The sequence below is a fragment of the Lygodium microphyllum genome, chromosome 6 (assembly GCF_053477565.2).
Source record: "Lygodium microphyllum isolate KBCC chromosome 6, Lygodium_microphyllum_v1.1.10, whole genome shotgun sequence".
Classification (NCBI taxonomy): domain Eukaryota; kingdom Viridiplantae; phylum Streptophyta; class Polypodiopsida; order Schizaeales; family Lygodiaceae; genus Lygodium; species Lygodium microphyllum.
In genome coordinates this window covers 133,782,269-133,803,310 of record NC_141140.1, presented here as the reverse complement: position 1 = coordinate 133,803,310, position 21,042 = coordinate 133,782,269, and the positions used below count along the sequence as shown (strand labels likewise).

The 21,042-nt window shown below is 42.1% G+C and overlaps 1 protein-coding gene and 1 pseudogene across 3 annotated transcripts in view; both read right to left on the bottom strand.

The window, feature by feature from the left end:
- The window catches only part of LOC148035157 (uncharacterized), a 70,613-nt gene that overhangs the window by 38,045 nt on the left and 11,526 nt on the right, over positions 1–21,042 (bottom strand). The window lies entirely within an intron of this gene.
- LOC148035158 (uncharacterized) lies at positions 16,952–19,811 on the bottom strand (annotated as a pseudogene).

The following is a 21,042-nucleotide window of genomic DNA, read 5'->3' as shown; positions in this document are numbered from 1 at the left end:
CAAATTTTGAGGTTTCCAATTCCTTAGACTTGGGCTCCGTATCAGTAAGACTAGTGAGTGTACTGGATGCATACTATCTTCATTGATTAATGCAAATTTAATTGCCTCTTCCAGCGTCTTAGGTGAACTCCTTTTTACTTCGTTTTTACAGGCTTTATCTAGTCCCCTAATGAATCCTCTTGTCTTTTGAAATTCATCTATTCCTTCCAATTTGAGGATGATCTCACGATATTTCTCCAAATATGTCAACAGGGGTCTTCCCTTTTGTTTGACATAATCTCAATCTTCCCAATTTCTTTCCATTTCATTTTCAGAAAGGAATTCTTTCAAAAAAACGGATTCAAATTGAGCCCAAGTTTTAGGTATTTTATTTGCCTCCTTTAAAGTTCGCCACCATTTATATGCTTTGGGCCCCAAAGTTAAACTAGCCTCCAGTGCTTGGAGATGTGGTGGAGTATTTTTAAGTTTATGTAAATCTTCCCATTTTTGGAGGAAATTAAAGATTGTATCTTTATTTCTATCTTTTTCCTCCCCATGAAACTAAGAGGGTTTCATATCGTTTAGAACTGGATTATCCCTCAACTTGTGGTGGGGTTCTTTAAAATCTCGCATAGTCACATCTAAATCTTTCAATGAAGATGGGACATCCGAGGTTTCTATCTTATTTTTATCCCTTTCTAACAATAAAGTTAATTGAGATTTTATTTCAGTGAGTGTTTGAGTTAAAAATTCCATTTGAACCCCTTGAGCCTGCACACGAGCAGTAAGATCATCAAATTGTTCTCATGTTGCAAAGAATTCTTCCCACTGTTCTTCTTGCATCTCCGATTCATGGGGATCTACCATAGGGTGGTCCCCAAAACTAGAACCTTCCATTACTCCCTCTTTCCCTTTTTCTGCCATTAATACATTGGAATTGGAAAGCAAAGATAAGAAATTTGTATACAAAGTAAAGTACTTCCCTGATTATAATGGCAGGCAAATGTTGCTGGTTTCGTAAATAAACCCGAAGAGTAAGGAACAAATTTTGCATTCCCGGACTAAAGCAGTAAACCAGTCACGCTGGAAATGATGTTCTTCTCAGAAAATGGGACTATCACGTGAACCACCAATATGTCTTTTATTTGTAGGACAAGTCTGACTGATTTCAGTCAGCTGGTGACGAATTGTTGAATGATTGCTCTTCCCAGACGATTGGTGCGACATGAGGCACATGAAACTGCTCTCCCAAAACGATTTGTATGACGTGAGGCACGCGTGAGGCACGTGAACTCTATCTTCACGCATTAATCTTCCTGCGACGTCTCACGTAAAGAGATGTCCCATTACGGCGTCTCACGCTCCTTGCGACATCTCACAGTCCCTGGCACGTCTCACACCTTTCACTTTCCCTTACGGCATCTCACACTTGTACGGCATCTCCCTTTTCGGCCAGTAATAACGTATGACGGGTGACGTATCCATCAATTTGTCTGGCCTCGCTTGAAAGAAACTTCACGAATGGCTAAAAAAAGCAGGACCTCATGGTTCCAGCAGGATACGATGGCGGCTTTGATACCAATGAAAGGCGAATATCAAAGGCGACTCAGAAGATGAAGCAGAATACTTGAAGAATCAGTCCGACACACAAAGGGCACGAGATCCGTTTCACCTCCCAGCCTTGCCTAGTTAATTGCTGGCCACACTCATCGTGATCTAATTGCCAGCCATCAAATCTTGGTGAGTCCTACTATTCTTGGACTCTCTTTAATTCTAGGCTCCCCTAAACCCCGTTCGAGCGCCCAAGGCCCCGGACGGTCATGCCTCGTGCATGTTTCCCTTAATTTACCTTATAAATATAACAAAGACCTTCTTAGTAGTACTAATTTGATTATCCAAACTGTTGTCATATACAAGTACCTAGTCTCCTTGCAAATCTCATCCATCCTGTTAGTTACAGCCACTTTTGCTAGTGATGGCCTTCTACCATATACACCACACATATGTCCAACAATCAATAATTCATTTACTCCACAGATTGACTTTTAACCTAAAAGAGTAAAATTCACCTATTCTAGTCCAACAGCAATAAATCCTCTACATCCCTCCTCATTCAATATCTCATCTTTATCATCTTCTATGCACCCTTTTATTGGCACATCATTTGAAAAAGGCGTCATTAGATAAGGTATATAATCCCTCAATAAACTTTGTTCATAGCATTCATCATGTGTAAAACAAAATTTTTTGCCCCTAGTGGTAGACTGCACATGCACATTGCACACTAATCCCAATGATATCTTCATGGTAGTAAGATCCCTACTTTCAAATGCTAAACTAGAATTTATCATAACCAGAGTATATGATCAATCTTCTTTGGATCCCTTAAATTTGGCTAATGAGAAGCCAACTCAATTATCTCCTCACTATCTAGAGGCAATGGCATTATTGCTAATTTTACTTTCTTATCCACAATCTTATACTTTGTATTGACCTTAGCTTCATTATTGTCATCTAAGCATGAACCTTTCTGCATCATAAATCGACTATCACATATACATGTCCAAAGAACACACTCTATCAACCCACTTTCATATTTTTGCTCAAATTTGACCATTATTAAAAAAAATTTCCACATATCCATATAAGATAACCCTTGTGTATGCTAGAAATACATTCATCTTCATCCAATAATCCATGCCCTTTCATATCTTTTTTATCCTTTAAAATGTAATGCTTTGCAACCTTCTCATGGTCTCAACCCTTAGAAAGCATATGGAACTCCTTGCTAAAAATCCAAGGAATCCTAAAGAAAAATCACCTAAGCTTGCCCTACAAGACAAGAGCTTTTCCTACCTAGCACCATGGTAGTCCCATTTTACAATGGTCTTCATTGAACACCCAGCTCTCTAAATTCCTTTATATTCGGTAGCAATGAATAATGCCTCAATGTATCTCTATTCCAATTATGTCTCAGTGTATCTCAACTCCTCGCATGATTAATACAAAAAGTCAAAAATTGAACAACCTTTTTCTCATCTCAACTCCTGATCTATACATAGGCTGGATCCATCGTCTAAGTCTTTCATCTCCGTACATAGAACAATGATGTAAAGTTGTCTAAGGATAATATGATAGGAGGAGAAATCTTGCATGAAAAGGTGCTGCTCATCTTGGGCATCTCCAACAGTAATGCTAACATTTGGGCAAGCTCTATACACATTTCCTAGAGAAGTTGGCTACCCTCATCCTCCATCCATGATCTACATCAACCAACCATCTGCCATTCTCATACAAGCTCCAAATCATGACATTGATTTTTGAACCATGATCAATGAGTGCAAAACAAGTAATTTCAAGATCCCCAACCTTGAAAATTGTCTTTGTAGTTGCACAAGCCTAATGATTACATGTGTAAAATACTAATCATGAGTATGCTTCTCAAAAGAATGGCGATCATCATCATGCTGTCTATATTCACACTGCCCAAAAGATTTTTGACTTTAACTAAAGATAGTATCGTTTGCATGCTAAACATAAGCCTACTTGTGCTCATGTTGCCCAATGAAACTTTATTCATATGCATGATCATTTCCAAGATGCTACTTATGTGGATATGCATGCTACTGCCCATGACCATAAGCATAAGCATGCTATTGTACACGATGGATGTGCTTCATAATCTTCGTAAAGCCTTGGATCATTTGTAAGTTGAGCATTTGGTAGTCTCCCACCCCATTTCTTAGGTGTTTCTATTAATTTGGCTATTACTTAAACAAACTTGGAATCCTCGTCCATCTCACACTTGTCAAGATCAAGAGGTTAACTTGCCTTCAATTTATAAAAACTCTAAGAATTTAGTGGAAGACTCAAAATGCAATGGTTGCTCTCAATAAGGCCTTGCAGTTCTTCAAACTTGGTAGGTTCTTGCTTTTCCTTGAAAGGGCACCACAATTTTCATTTCTATCATAAATAGATTGCTGCTCCCAAGTTAAGCTTTATGGAGCTCTATAGTCTTTGAAATGATACCAAGAGTTGCCAATTGAATATACAAGTAAACAATAGCATTAGATGAATGTAGTAGTCATGGATGTTCTTTACATTTATCCATGTCCACAAGCTACACTCTCCACTCTTATTTACTGCTTTTTAGGATTGTCAAGAAGATGAGAAATATCAAGCCTTCAAGTAGAGTAGTTGCAGCTACATGTAGTCTTGTATTCTCTCCTTTTTCATTAGGGTCTGAAGCATAGCTCCAAAACAAAGAAAATGAGAAGATAGCTTCAAACTTAATTCACTGTCTTGCCAAATATTAGCAATGTAATATGAACCAAATCTTGCATGTCAATTATTGCAGATTGCCTTGTTTGCAATTATGGAACCCCCCTATTACTAATGTTGACCAATTACTAATGTTCTGTATGGATCGTCGAAGGATAAATGTGATAACATTGAGGTAGAATTCACTAGAATTCTGTTCAGCCTATTAAATAGGCTAGATATTGTATTGTTCAAAGAGATAGGGCTCTCTACGATGGTACCGTCGAGGCCTCTACCACATATTCCCCACATTCCCCTCTTCATCCTCACTGATAGTTGGGACTGATTTGCATTTTCCTTTCCTTTGCCTTTGCTCCTCTTAAGAGGCCACTCAATTCCACAAATATGAGAGGTTGAGCTACCCCCCTTGATAACAAATTCAATTAAGTGTGAAAACCAAGGTATGACTAGAAGAGAGTTTAAGGTGATGTTCACAGGACAGCCTTGTTTGTTTTGTGAGGGTCTTGGGGCTGACCATCCCATTCTCTCTTTTGGGGCACAATTACTCAACAGGCTGAAAACTCATTGAAAGCATTCACTTAATGATAAATCTTTTAAAAAGTAAAACAAAAGCTGTCAAAAAAAAAAAAAACCCAAACGAAACAAAAAAAGATAGTCCATCCACCTTTGCAGGACTTAGTAGGCCACTAGGTAGCCGACGTGCACCCTTGGTCTGATACTCTAGCCTCTCTAGGTTGAACACTTGGGCTCCCTTAGTAAGATTACCATCGCCTCTGTAGTCATGGTAGGTCACTAGGTAGTCAACATGCATCTTTTGCCTAATGCCCTAACTGGTTTGGGGTGGAATGCCTTGAGGAAAAGAAAAGAAAGGACTTGGCTCATTTGCAATCCCTTTCTAGTTCCAATCATGGACCTGAAAGGGGGGTGTTAAGCTAAAAATACATTATCTTTACTTAAACAACAATTAAGTTAAACCTTTTATTCAAAAGAAACGCAATCATAGAGAGTTTCTATGTCCCACATGCAAACCCTGATTTGGGAGGTCCTAAACTTTCTATAAATAGACAGACTACCCTCCCATTCAGCCTTAATCTCGTTTTTACATATTGGAGGTGCTAGAGCTTCGCTACCCAAAACCCCTTCATGGAGGACATCTCAACCGAAGCTGCCCCACACTGTCTACCATCATCTGGCACCTACTTGCAACCTTCTTCCTGCTCAAGGTTGTCACGTCTGATAGCATCCGATTAGGACCATCCAATACTAGTACGATACTAATCGGACTAACAAAACTTGGATTTACATCCAATGCTACCTTTGATTTTAAAAATATTATATACAATTTGTGTAGTTCACAATCTTGGACTTAAAACATACATTTAGAGAATTTATTTTAAAGTAAATGCAAAATAGAGTTGAAATTAGAGGGATAGAGAGCTTAAGGGAGTAGAGAGAGCTTGAGGAAAGAGGAAAGGCAGGAGGTTAAGAAATAGAGATAGCATGAGGGAGTAGAGAGCTTGCGATGGCAAGAGTGCTTGAGGGAGTAGAGAGTGTAGAAAGCTCAAATGAGCAAATACTAGAAAGGAGTAGAGAGTATGCAAAGCTCAAATGAGTAGATACTAGAAAGGATGAACAAGATGGGAGGGGAAGAGATCTTTATAAAGAGAGAGTTTTAGGATCAAGAGTTTGGGGGAGGAGAGAGAGAGAGAGAGATTTCAAATTTGAATGTGTAAATGATGAGAGAGAAGGTGGTTGCATTGTGTGTAGAGAGAGTGTGAGATGGTTCCATTGAGTGGGGGGGGGGGGCGGGGGGGGGGGGAGAGAGAGAGAGAGAGACTTAAGGTGTGTGAGAGAAGAGAAGAGAGTTGTTGGAGAAGACTAGATGGTAGAGAAGAGAGAGTTGTTGGGTGAAAACTGTTTAAAAAAGAGCAAAAAATGGTTAAAGAATGGTCATTTTGACCTTGACCCTAACATAGTTGACCGGCACAATGAACCCATCGGACACCTCAAAACGGGATCAAATGAGTCATATGGAACAATACAGATCGGACGGGTTGACTGGTCCATCGGATGTGGACAACCCTATTTCAACTGTCGCCAACTATCTACTTCATTTGGAGGCTGTGTCTATTGCCCAGCATTCTTCTAGAGGTTGTGTTTGCTATATAAGAGGCATCATCTACTGCTTGCAACTTCTTTCCAAGTTGCATCTTGATTGTGCAGCTGTCATCTGTCAATTTCTCACCACCAAGAGGCTGTGTTTTGACTCCTACTACTGTTGCCTACACTGTCAGACTCCTGCTACCACGTTTGTAGATTCTCTCCTCTCTGCTTGATCCACCTACCCATAGGCTGTTGCCTACACTATCAAACTCCTACTACTGTTGCCTACACTGTCAGACTCCTGCTACCACGTTTGTAGATTCTCTCCTCTCTGCTTGATCCACCTACCCATAGCAACATTTGCCGCTGCCAAACACCTCGGAGGTTGTCTTGCTGTGTTTCGAGACCCGTCAAAGTACGACACACACTCTTGCTCGTACTCTCTACCCTGGTCCTCGAGACGCAAGAGTTGAAGGTTCAATATTCCTTTACTACATAGTGTGTTTGCTGCATGAGCATTGTATTTATCCAGATTCATTCATTGCATTATTCTCTATGTTTATTGTCTCTGAGTTACCCTAACCCTAACCATGTTCTATTATTAGATTGTGCTTTACCATACGATTATGTTTGTGTATCTATGTTAGGGCATTTCTCCACACTTAGCAATATCCCAAATACCATTTTGCCAAAAAGACAACAAGTGCTATATTTTGACCACCTAAATTGGGCCTTGTAAGACATGGATCCATACATACCCTTAGAGGAGTCCACCACATAGCTCGCTTCCACATTTCATACCTCAACTACCATGTATTTCATCACATCTAACCTGCTCTCACACCCCCTCCCCCTAAGCAAGAATGTCCACAAATAACTAGTACAACGATAAAAGCCAAGAAACTCGTGCTCACCTCCAATAGAAAGAAGCACGAGAAAGCTATATGTCAAAAGTGAATGCAATTATGGAAGCGTGGAAAATTGCTATAATAGAGTGCTAAACAAAAGAGACAAAGAAAAGAGAGAGAAACATTGCAAAAGAAAAGAACACTAGACAAAGAACTCAAAAGCAAGGAGATACTCGGGAAATGGAATTCATATACCAAGATATGAGACAATGCAAAACCAATGTGAGTCACCGGTTGTGAAGGCACTGGCACCTGCTCCTCTCCCTCCACCAGAACCTATCATATGATGAACGACAAATGATGCATAATGACTGTGGAGGAGGAGCCTGAATAAATAGGCAAAAATAATGCCATAAATGATGTCTAGCCAGCCAGCAATAAATGCCATAAACGCCATCGAAATGACAAATAAAAAATACACAAAAAACTAGAATGTACCCAGCCCTCTCTGGCATGCATAGACTCAGCCATGAACTAACATATTTGCTAACATCCTCTCTCAGATCATGGGTGATCTGATACAATAGAATATACAATGATAATGGCCCATCATAGTATATACAACAAGGACCACCAAAGTAGAACCATGGATACCCAAGCAATGGGTGCGCAAGCCACCATCAAGGTGCCTTGGAAAGAACTTGGTGTCAATGTCGATTGTATCAGTGCTTGAATCAAAGAATAATTATAGCAACTCTCAATATCTGTCAACAATGTTTCACAATAGCATACAAGACGAGCCTGGCAAAAATGCATCTAAACATATGTGACAATGGATTCCCCACGCCTTTGGCTAGACTGCCAAAGTGTCCCCTCATGTAAGCTCAACCTAAAAGCCAAACCCGCTCTTTGTAAAAGAAACTAGCTCATCATGAACCTAGATGTCAATCCCAGCTCCAGGATTTGAACTCGCCAAACTTCAATCAATGTGTCAGGGAAACCCCTCTCGGGAACTTATGCACCTATATATCTATATAGATTAGGCTCTCCAACCCCATCGCACCACCCTCTCACACTCCCTCTTTGGCACTGGAGAGTTGTGAGGGATGACCGCATCATCTCTACTAGCACCTTGGAAGGGAGGTCCTTGCAACCGTCGCCGGGGCCACATAGCTAGAGCCTAAACTTGGACCTAGAAATGAGGAAGACTCACCGAGAGAGTCGTCACCCTTAATCACTGTCCGCGCATTCGCCTACCATAAAGTTGCTAATATCCTGCAATCCTTCCAAAAGTGGCCCTTCTTGCCACAATAATAGCACCGAGACTTCTTCTTATGCCGTATAGTACTCCTCTCTGAAACTAGAACATCTGAGGCACCAAGAGATAGAATCCTCATAGAAACCTAAAGTTGAACACAACAAGTCTCCAACATAGGAATTATAGATGACAAAATAATATCCGCATGGTAACCATCAGGAGGAGATGCCAAAGGAGTCATGAGAAGGGAGACACAAAGAATATGAAAAAAGACAAGGGATCTTCAAGGAGAAAATTATGCCAAAAATACAAACTCACAAGGATTGCACGAGTTCAAAGCAGTAAAGAAAGCATGTACAGAAAAGATCACCAGTAACTAAAGTGTGGTAATGAGAACACAACAACCAGATGCACACGAATCCTCTCTAAAGCTGAGCGGTGTATCACAAACGGAAAATACAAACCAAACACAACCAAAAAATAGCTTGAAACTTGTCGCCAAACAGAAGCAAAAAGGCAAAACATAGATGTTGATCAAGAAAAAGCAGACAGTAGCTGCATTAAATGCAGTCGACTTGCCAAAAAACAAGTCACCTCAGCCAGCTGTCCCCAAAATGCAAGCTTGGAAGGATCAATAACAGATCCCCAGCCCTGAAACAGCCCTAGAAATCTGTAAACGCAGATGGCAGACTGTAAAATGCTCAGTAAATAGCAGCAGAACAGGCCGAAAATGAGTAGAAGATGGTCGCCCAGGCTGCAAATCAGGTGCAGCAGTTAGAAACAGGTCAAATCAGCAAATGAAAAGTCAAAACTCACACCTGAAACAGTGTAAAACAGCAGCAGGAACAATGATCCTGCAATCTGATACCATGTCAGAAGTGGATGCAATGATGGAAGCAGGGAAAACTGCTGTAATGGAGAGCTGAACACAAGAGACACAGGAAACAGAAAGTGAAACACTACAGAAGAAAAGAACATTGCACAAAGAACTTGGAAGCAAAGAGATACATGGGAAATGGAATCCATATACCAAGATATGAGACAGTATAGAACCAATGTGAGTCACCGGTTGTGAAGGCCCTAAACCTGCTCCTCCCTCCACCAGACCCTATCAGATGATGCATAATGACTATGGAAGAGGAGCCTGAATAAATAGCCAAAAATAATGCCATAAATGATGTCAGGTTGGCCAGCAATAAATGCCATAAACACCATCAAAATGACCAAAAAAAAAAGCCTAAAATATCCAGAATGTGCCCAGCCCTCTTTGGCATGAACAAATTCAGCCATGAACTGACATATCTGCTAACACTATACACATGGCCAAGCACACACGATCTTTCATCACCTAGTGCAACGAAGAAGAGGACCTAATTGGCCAAGTTAGAGCATAAGTTTTATCAACTATTCTTGGGACAAGATAACAAGGTGGTGAGCAAACCCACCTCCTCCAGCTTCTTTAGCACAACTATGATCCAAAGCACCAACAACAAACTCTTGAATGGCCAAGCACAAGACTATGATAAACTAATAACAGAGCACTTCTTATATGCAAGGGACATGTTGTTGCCGCTCCTTTTCCACTAGTTTAAAACAAAGCCCTTTGTGAAGGCTTCCCTACATGTTGGTCACCTATATCGTGGATGGCAAGAAACCTAGTACCTTCTAGTAACTTCTAGAAGATTCGAGAAAGTCATAGAAGATTCTAAAGATTCAAAGGTTTTAGAAGGACTTTGGCATCAACATTGCTTATGTTATCGCTTATGTCAATGATGCTCCTGTCATCAATGATGTCATCATCTAGAAGCTTTGCCTTAACCTCTCAACTCTAGTATAAATAGGGGTCTTGTGCTACAAGCCCTTCAATCTTGCCAACACCTATTGCAAGACACTTGCAAGGTAAGTCCTCTCTAGCTCCAGTTCAAGCCATGTATCTCTAATTCTAATCTTGTCTTTGGCCTAGTATTGTATCGAGGTCTTGTCTTGTATTAATGTTGTATCAAGAAATGTATTGTTGTATCTCATCCTTTTATAATAAAGAACTAAGTTCTTCTTCTTCAAGTTATTCTCTTGTAAGTTGTGAGGCAAGAATCTTTGTCCTTGCCAAGTTCTTTTTGTTAAGCTAAAACACACTTTACAGTTGATTAGCACCTTTAAAGAGCCCCAAAACACAAAGCTGATGTGTGGTTTGAGAGAGTTTTAGTGGTCCCTCAAAAAACCTAATTTTGGGGGCATCCTCCATCTATAAATAGACAAGTTGCAAACCATTCAAAATCATCCCCTTTATGCAAGTTCTCACTCCTCTGCTGCGTTTGGTCCTGCCACATCACCAACTCACAAATTGCCTCCTCCTACCTAAATTCGACACTCCATCAGTTAGGCGACAGTTGATGGCAACCCTTCCCTAGCTCCGTGCAACTTCTGCTGTCAATGTTGGCTTCTTCCTTCATCTAGCAGCAATTGGCAACCTTCTCTATCCTCCTGGCAGCTGCAACATTGCTGCATTTATAGCTTTCTACTACCACCCACTACCTCAGATATCATCCCTACCATCACCTCAATCTTCTAACCCTCTGGTGATCAATGTTTGGTGTTTTCTTATCTTCCGCACTCCGACCACAACATTCGCCGCATTTGGCAATCCATCTCCTTCAACACAGCCAAGCCCTATGTTAGGTTCATATAACCCTTTTAAATCATATGAGCCAAAACTCTCTTATGTTTCTCCTTTTGGTGTGCAAGATCCGAATGGTTTTCAGCATGTTACCTTTAATAGAGGAGGCTCTCGAAGCAAATACCCTTCATCAGGTATATCTCTACCATCTGTTTCATTTAAGCAAGTAAACCACACTTTTCAACTCCGTCCCATCCCACCACTATCTTCTTCACATTCTGATCTACTCACATCTTCATTCCAAAACCTGGGATTACACTCCACTTCCGCTCAAAGCACACTAGAGATTCGATCTTCCATCTCACCTCCTTGCACTTTCTCATTCCCCATTCCACCATCTACCTACCCTCCATTCACTACACCTCAAGGTGCATCATTAGCAAGAATGCCACTCTTTAACACTATACCCTCCACATATCCCCACTTCACCACATCCTTACGCTCTGGAACGGCTATGATGGGCATTTCCCTCACTATCCCCGGACATTTACAATGCCCCATCCACACGACCTTTCAAATGCAAGGATATCCATCCTTTGCGTATGGATTGTCATCACACATCTCTTGAGTCACTCCTACGTAGGGATTTTCATCCTCTGCTTCATGTGTCCCTATCCCTCCACCTTGGGCTCTTCATGTGGTTATCATGCCCATACCCAATCCGCACATGCCCACCTTTGGAATCATTGTGCACACTTCTTGTATGGATGGTGGATACTCTATGATTCCTTTCCAAGTATACTCTACCCCCTACCCTATCCCCATTACACACCTCTATCTCCTAGCACTATCACTCTTATTGCAACAACCAAAAATGTCTTTACAGATAAGACTCATTTTAATAGGTCAAATTTCACCACCTGGTTGAACTACATGCAACAAGTGCTTGAATCTTAGGGACTTTAGGACCTTGTCGTTGGTACTGAGCCCCTCGATTAGCTCACCCTGATTATCCATCAATGGAGAACCCGCAATGCCATAGCCAATGTTGAGTGAATACCAGGGTTGCTTCTTGAGTTCCACTCTCAGTTACAGCATTTTCCCCTCGCATCTAAGCGTTGGAGTCATCTCATTGCCCACTATGCAATACGAGATCGCACTTGACGTATCAATCTCGATTTTGAGTTTCATAAGTTTTCCATTAAGAAAGGGGATGGTCTGAAAGTCAAGTTAGCCAAATATCTGCACGAATTTGATACTACTGGGCTCCCTGAAGTCAAACAACGACTCGGGTCATATTCTTCTTGAATAATTTGCCCAACAAATACTTCTGTTTTATCTAGCACATTATCTCACTACCTAGATTGCCAACCTTCTACCAATTTGAGTGCCAATTCTTGCATTATGCAAGGCTACATGATTTAAGTCCACAAGAAAGCCTCCACATAGCCTTACTTAGAGGGGCACGCATTGGTTATCTCTTCTTCGGGAGGGAAAACCAACAGTAGCAAGAACTCGTAACATACAAAGGCAAGCCAAAACAAGGGTGACTCCCCTTCCTCCAAGAAACAACGAAATGTGACCCCTTTAGCAGCAAATTCCTAAGAAAAATAGGTTTTGCACCCATTGCCAGAGGTTGAGCCATGTGGACAACGAGTGTTGTACCAAGACCCACGATCTTCCACCTGGAAAACCATAGCAGACTATTGCAATCGCCTCCATTCCAACTAGCCAGTCTAGTGAGGCTAAGCCTCTTGCTGCTGCTCCACCTGTCCCTGAGGCTACTACTGGACACATAGCACGAAGACAGCCTTAGTAACCTATATCCTTCACTAATCCTAAAGGCTTAGTTGATTGGTTTGCTAGTGGCTCACCTATTGCACTTTACGCATCCATTCCTAGGCTACCCACTGCACCTTCTAGGACACTTCCCCACCTCAATGTACGCAATGGTGGCCCTCCACATAGGCTTTCTTTTTTTAGACTTCCATTGCATACTTACATACTCATTGAATTGCACTTAGCTATGCTTTCCTTTATTTTCAGTTTGGTTATTGGAGCATCTCACTACTCACCTCTGTGTTTGTAAATTTTGATCTCTTTTGCAAGGTTTTGTATTTCAGTATATGGCTGTGCACTATTCCTTTCATGGTTCCATCTACTTGAAGTTTTACTCTTCTACCACCATGGAGGCTTCCACTCCTATGGCAGATTATGCAGCATCTCTCTTTATGTTATCAATGGCAATGACTTCTATCCTTGCTCTTCTAGTAGGGATGCTTCATAATCTTCATCCACATGGATCTCGACACCATACAAAGCCCAACATCTTCAACCTCCTCTTTCTTCTTTGGCATCGACACCAAGGTTGAGAGGGGATCCCTACCCTTCTTAGTAGTCTACAAGTTTCGGCATTTGACTTTTACATCAACCTCCCCCCCCCCCTTCCAAAAATTGTACCTTCCCTTATACATTACATGATTTCATCATCTTTGTACTAGGGCACTTTGGCAAATGAACCATTTCCCCATAAGGGTCACCGTCCAAGTGGCACTTGTTGCATGAGCATCCTTTTGCACGTAGCATACTATGCATCCCATTGTACAAAGCACTGTTGGATGGATCCTAAGCTCTTTCCACTGACCAATTACACCCCATCCTTCTTCACATGATACTTCATCACCTTTCCCTTGTCATCGACATCCTCAAGTGGATAGGTATGCTTGTACTATTTTGTGACGTGTTGGGTGTACCATCCTTACTCCCGTCTTCTAGGTCACTGTTACTTAATCAACTGCTGTAAACGCCCCGAACAACGTAGTATGCTTAATAATTATGATATTCGCTTGTTTTCGAGATTTAATATAAAAGAGAATGAACACTTAAAGCTGAAAATGAAAATTACTCACAAAATTACAGCCATGAAAATGTAAAAGTAATGGAGACAAGATTGAGGGTTGAAGATGGGCAACCCCCCCGAAGGAATGTATTTTTGCTCAACCCAAGTCTCTTAGGGAAGAGCTCAGTTACAATCAACAGTGGTGGGACACTTGGAAACTTGTGTGACAAGTGTCTTGACACTTGTCTCTTCTCTATGGCCTTCCTTTTTGGGCTGAATACTGTCAAGAATAGAAACAACCAAATTTAGTAAGCACAATCAGAGTACAAAATTTACTATTTTTAGAATGACATCCCTATTTTTTAGGACTAGCATTTTTAGGCTAATTCGAGGCTCCTAAAATTTAGGAACCCACCCAATATGGGTGTCATATGAAAGCTTTTTCGATGTACATCGCAAAAACAGTATTAGAATCTTCATGTGACTTTCCTATGCAAAGAAATGTGCATTTCAAGCTTTCAGCCCCACACATGCACATTGTACAAGCATTTCATGATCATGCCATCTTGTTGATTGTAACTGTCTGTTCTGGCGGATCTAGCCCACACTTCAAGGCATCAATCCTTTCTGTGTGCGAGTCTAACCCTGATATGCGTGAGTTCTGGTCACAGGCGCCCAATCGGCCATATAGGTGGAAATGTGAACTATCTTTTCTCTAACCCACCGCGTGGGTCCACCATAACCTGTGACCACTCATCAGTGGCCAGCTCCAATGCACTTTTCTTTATATCTAATTAGTGCAAAGGAAACAAATTTAATAAATCATTATATAGACAAATTAATGAAAAAGGATACAAATTCTGTATCTATCGAGTTGTGACAACTGCCACCCATAAAATTAACTTTTCCACAACAACAAACCCACCCAAAAAAAAACATACAAACAAACAAACCAAAACAATTCAATGTGATTCTATCCGCCTTTGTAGAGCTTAATAGACCACTAGGCAGCGGATGAGTACCCTTTGTTCCTTGCCTGTCCTCTCTGGAGTGACTACTTGGACTCCCTTGGTAAGACACCCATTGCCTCTGTAGTCTTAGTACGCCACTGGGTAGCTAATGTGCACCCTTTGTCTGATGCCCTAGCTACTTTGGAGTGGGAGGCCTTGAGATAAACATTGCTAGCTTTCCCTTTTCGACTTAGCTTTGGGATTGAGAGGGAGTGTTTATCTAAAACACGCTTTACAACTAATTAGAGCCTTAAAATAGCCCCAAAACATACTTAATTAATGAAAAGCACAAAAATGGTGCACAATTCGAGAGAGTTTCAATGGTCCCCCAAAAACCCTCATTTTTTGGGCACTCTTTATCATCTATAAATAGACAGGCTACCCACCATTTAACATCATCCCTTTTGTGCAAGTTCTCACTCCTCTATTGCATTTGGTCAATCAATCATCGCTAGCTCATAGATTGCCTCCTCCTACCTGTGTTCCACGCTTCATCCGCCACGTAAAAGTTAGTGGCAGCCCTTCTCTAGCTCAAGGTAACTTTTGCTGTCAACATTGGCTCTTCCTTCACCTGGCAATAGTTGGCAACCTTCTCCATGCTCCTAGCAGCTACAACATTGCTGCATCTACAGCTTTCTGCTACCGCCCACCACCTCGAGCATCATCCCTACTATCGCCTTTTAATCTTTTAACCCTCTAGTGATCAGCCTTTGGTGTTTTCCTCATCTTTCACGCTCCAACTTGTGGTCACGGCTGTGAAGAAAACCACTAGCGTTTGCACTAAGGACACAAAGAGTGTACGACCACGACAGAAACACAAAGAGACAAACGTAGACACAAAGAATAAAACTCAAACCCTAAACGCAAAACTCAAAAACTCAAACACAAAAACTCAAACACAAACAGAAGAAGGGAGAGAGAGAGAACACAACTCTGAAGTGAATGAATGATGTAAATAAATGTAAGAGTGTACATTGTGCTCAAGGGCAGAGCAATGTCGGAGAGTGATATCCACCAAAGATGAATCCCGAGTCAGTGACCGCCAGTCGGAGTGAGAAAGTAGAGAAGTTGCAAAACGATAGTACCAAAGGCTACTGGAGAACAAAACGCAAGCAATAGAGGATGCAAAGGGAAGAGGGCAACCCCAGAAAGCTGCAAACGCAGCAGACAGAGTGTCGCCTGATGGAGGAGAGCATCGACCAGCAGTCGCTTGGCAGTGGAGGACCAAAACGCAAGGTATTGAAGGTTGCCTGATGATGGAGGAGGGCTGTCTACTGTCACCAACAACCAGAAGCTGCAAATGTAGAGAACAGATGAGGGTGGAGGTGCTGGCGATGAGCAACAGGGCCAAACACAGCAGAAGGGAGGGCACAAGATAGTTGGGCGACAGCCTTGAGAAAGGTGCCAAGGCACTACGAGGCTGGAGGGAGAGATGGCAGTAGTCGTGAAGGCTGGACAGCCACGGGAGAGGTAGACTGATGGCTACAATCTACATTGGAGAGTGTGAAACCTACACAGATGGAATAAGGCTAAATGGGAGCAGCCTGTCTATTTATAGATGTAGAACAAGGTGGTTCCATACGTAATGTACGGCACGTATAGATACGTACTATACGTCGTTCTGTATGGATAATTTTTTTATGTACGTAAAAATACGTACTTTTGTAAAAAAATAATAAACAAGAGGATATTTTAGGGTGTTTCCCACTGTACATTAAGCATAAAGATATATGCATTCCCTACTTAGTACTTATGACCATGTCACATCACAATTGAAACCTTTAAGCATTAAACATTTAACACGTGTATAACGCTGAATAGTGAAAACTGAAATTTGAGACTATCAAACTAACATTGAGAAAGTCTACATGATAAAGAGCCAAAACATAACACAATACACTGCATCAAACAACGTACAATTGCTAACAAGGAAGTTAGAAACAATCCACCAAGGTGACAAATGTCAAGTCAAGATGGCTCCTAATAGAGCATACATATGTCATAAATAAAAACACCCAACTGAAATATATGAAAATTCAAAATTTTTAGATCTGACTGTAGTCACTAGTGCCCACAGTCCACTGCCTAGGCTCTAGCAAAACTCATGATCAGAAGAGGACGATGATGAGGCTGAAGAGAGCATGTCCCCATCCGCCACGACATTGCCATCGTCGTCAAACTCTGACTCTACCATCATAGGGCCTGTAGCCTCGACTGCATCACCTAGATCCTCCTCCTTCTCAGTGTGAATGAGACGAACTGCCTCATTCGCACGTCGCCGAGGAGTTCGAATGGATAGCTTCCCTCTGCGAATGCCTTTCCGTCGAGCACTCTCTGGATTTGCAGCTTGCTCACGTAGTGGAATGCTATAAGCACGTGCGCGTGACCTCATCACACGCCTATCCACCTCCTCCATCTCTCTATGAAGCATACGCAAAATCTCCTCCTGCTCCTCCCTAATATGCTAGTCCTCATCTATGATCGGATGATTCGGATCAACCACCAGCTTTATACGTGAGGGATCAGCATGTTCAAGATAGCAACATAGCATACATTTGTTAACATTGAACAATAATGTAAATTTTAAATACTAATATAGAGATATAATATTTCAAACATGTAAATAGCTACTAGTTCAAACCTGCTTGGGTGTCCCCAAGGCATGGTAGGCGCACACAAGCCTCATATTGGCCCTGCAATACACTAACTTCTCCAATTGAGAAGTGCTAAGGCGATTCCAAATCTTTGTATGAATCAAAAGAATAAGCACTCCAATTGCGCTCACAAGCACCCGCTGAGCAATCCTGCATTTACAGGTGTCATTGGCTTGATAATTGCCATTGCTACACTTGAGAGAGTGAGAGAGAGAGAGAGAGACAGCACAGAGAGTGAGTCCTGTGACAAGATACGTAGAGCCAAATAAGTCAGATGTGGAAGACCTTGCCGACCATAACTCTGCCACCATGTGAGAGGAAGACTAGTAGCCTTCGAACGCAATGCCACCATCCGTGAAAATGATGGTCCCAAGTTATTCATGAAGCTGCACATCTCTGCATGTATTTGAAGCTGCTGCTCCTTGTCAAAGATAAGTGTGATGAACTTGTATTTCAGTTACATGAGATGCTGCTCATGGAACAAGCTTGGGGTCTTGTAGAAAGGATGGAGTAAAGCAGCCATCCCATGAATGGGACGACTCATAAACTTCCACCGACTCTCTATAAGAGTCAAGATATCATCTCGACTGCAAAAATCAATAACATCAAAGTTTAGACACATAGAAAGGCCAATGCATGTGTTGTACTATATAGCCTATGCATTAAATTTTAATAATAAGTAAATAGCATATGCAAGCAGCCATAAAGAAGTACAAGAACAAAATCTAGTACTTACCGCTGCAGGGACAAGGCTTGGCATGCTGTGATATGGCTCTTCATCTGCATGAAGAGGTGATAAACCAGACCCAATGTGGAGCCCTCCATGTCCATGACTCGTAGCATCACATACATGGGCTGCAAAGCCACTGTCAAATCCTGCACCTATATCCAAAAAGACTCATCTAGGATATGCCTTTGCATGGCTTTGGTCGCCTCTTTTTGTGCATGAGACATGTCCCTCCACTTTGGGTCCACAACTGTCTGCAAAAGTGGATCCCTAAGCTTGAAGAGCATTTGCAACACCAAAAGCATGTATGCAAATCTGGTCTTGGAGGGCCACACCATATCTAGATTATTGTGGCTACGAAAGATAGCTAAAGCCTGATGCTTCTTTCGAAATAATGTGGTCATCCTAGTAGCATCTGAAACTGTGGGCTGCACCCAAGGTAGTTTGCCTATGTCCTCCATAAGCAAGTCTAGACAATGGGCTGCACATGGAGTCCACACAATGTGTGGAAACTCCGCCTTCCCCATTTTTCCCATTGCCTTGCAGTTGGATGCATTATCTGTAACAACTTGGACCACATTCTCTTTACCAATCTCCATGATGGCTATACGAATATGCCCATAGATAAACTCACCTGTGATCTTCTCTCTTGCCTTCCCTGCATCTACAGCGCGCAAGAAGTAAGTACCAAGACAAGAGGAGACAAGTATATTTATGATGTGCCGCCTGCGTATATCACTCCATCCATCAGAGATGATGGTGCATCCAAACTGCTGCCAGCCAGCTTTCACTGGGACCAATGCCTTATCTATTAAGGCCTTTTGCTCGTCAAGTGCAATGGTGCGCATTTTTTTGTAATCCAGCCCACATCATGAATCTGTAGCACTAGCACCCACTTGGGAAATGGCCCTAACCATCCTCTTCCACTGCTCAGTCCTTAAGACATTGAAACTGATATTGCACTCAATGAGAGTGCGAGCAATCTCCATCTCAACCACCTTCTGACGCTCTCTCACCCAAGACTGAGAATGCACATGTGAAGGCAAGGTGGTTTGCCTAGGCACATGCAAATCATTAGAACCTTCCTCCTTCTCCTCCCTTCTCCTGCATGACACGAGCCCTCTTCCTACTAGCAGATGGCTGCTCTAAGGCAACGGGCTGAGACACAAAACTCTCCTCTACCTGTGTAGGAGGATCACCAAACTCCCCAATAAGAGCACCGTGCAAGGCATCTTGTGTTTTTTGGGATCCTTGGCCTTTTGCTGCTGCCGCCCCCATTGCTGGGAAGTTCTCAGTAATCAACTTCTCTCGGACAGCTTTTGGCACCTTCTTGCACGCGCTACAGTTGTTTGTGCAATTGATGCCCGTCAAATGCTTCACCACACGCGTAATTATACTGGTCAATGTGAAATTGCAGAATTTGCATGACCACCTGCGACTACCTGAACCAGCTTGCCCGGAAGTGTTGACGATATGGAGTATATTGGTATACTCCTTCCAATAGGATTCACTGGTTTCGGCATGATGACTCCTGGAGCAAGATAAGAGAGAAAAACATCAGTGGTTTCGGCATGATGTACGCGCGCGTGCACAAGAATCAATGCGAGCGAGCGTGCGCGTGCGAGAGAGAGAGAGACAGAGAGAGACAAGACGTACCTGGTCTGTGCACGCTGGCGTCGCCTATAGCTCACGTAACCTACAAACACTGAAACAGTGAACACATTTGGGACTTTTGTCTCAATTTGCCCAGGAAAATCCACAAATAACCAAGCGATGCAGAAATCGTTAGGCACATCACGTTTTGGGCCCCAAATTTTACATGAAAAAAATGATTACGTTTTTCATGTTCCATACGTACACAAAACATACGATCAGTACGTACCGTACGGTAACGATCTATACGTACGTACTGAACCTACCTTGACGTAGAAGGGTACCACAAAAATTAGGGTTTTTGGGAGACCACTGAAACTCTCTGGGACTGCTCTCCTTTTTAGGATTTTTCATTAATTAAATGTATTTTGGGGCCGTTTAAGAATGCTAATCAGCTGAAAAGCGTGTTTTAGCTCAACACCCCCTCCCAAGCCCAAAACTGAGCCGAAAGGTTAGGCCAACCACCTTGATGTTTAGTCACCCCAAGGCGTCCCACCCCAAAGCAGCCAAGGCATTAGACAAAGGGTGCATGTTGGCTGCCCAATGGCCTACCAAGACTATAGAAGCAATGGTTATCTTACCAAGGGAATCCAAGTAGTCACCCCAGAGAGGACAGGGCATTGGACAAAGGGTACACGTCGGCTACCCAGTGGCCTACCAAACCCTACAAAGACGGATGGAACCACATTGAACTTTTTGTTTAAAATAAGTGAGGTGAATTTTATGGGATGTTTTTTTTTTTTTTGGAATAAGTGAGCTGAATTTTACGGGATGCAACTGATTGAGTAGTAATGACCAACAAAACAAGAGTAGGGAGGGTATACCCAACGCATCACAAAACAATACAAGCATACCCATCCACTCAAGGGTGTCGATGACAAGGAAAAACAAGTGATGAGGTATCCATGTGATGTAGGAGAATGGCGGTGGCGAGGAAAACAGCCACCGATGGAAACAACTTGGGATCCGCTCAAGTGGTGGTGCTATGCACAATGAGATGCAAAGTATGCTACATGTTGAAGGATGCTCATGTAGCAAGTGCCACTTGGACAGTGTCTCTCGTGGAAAAATTGTTC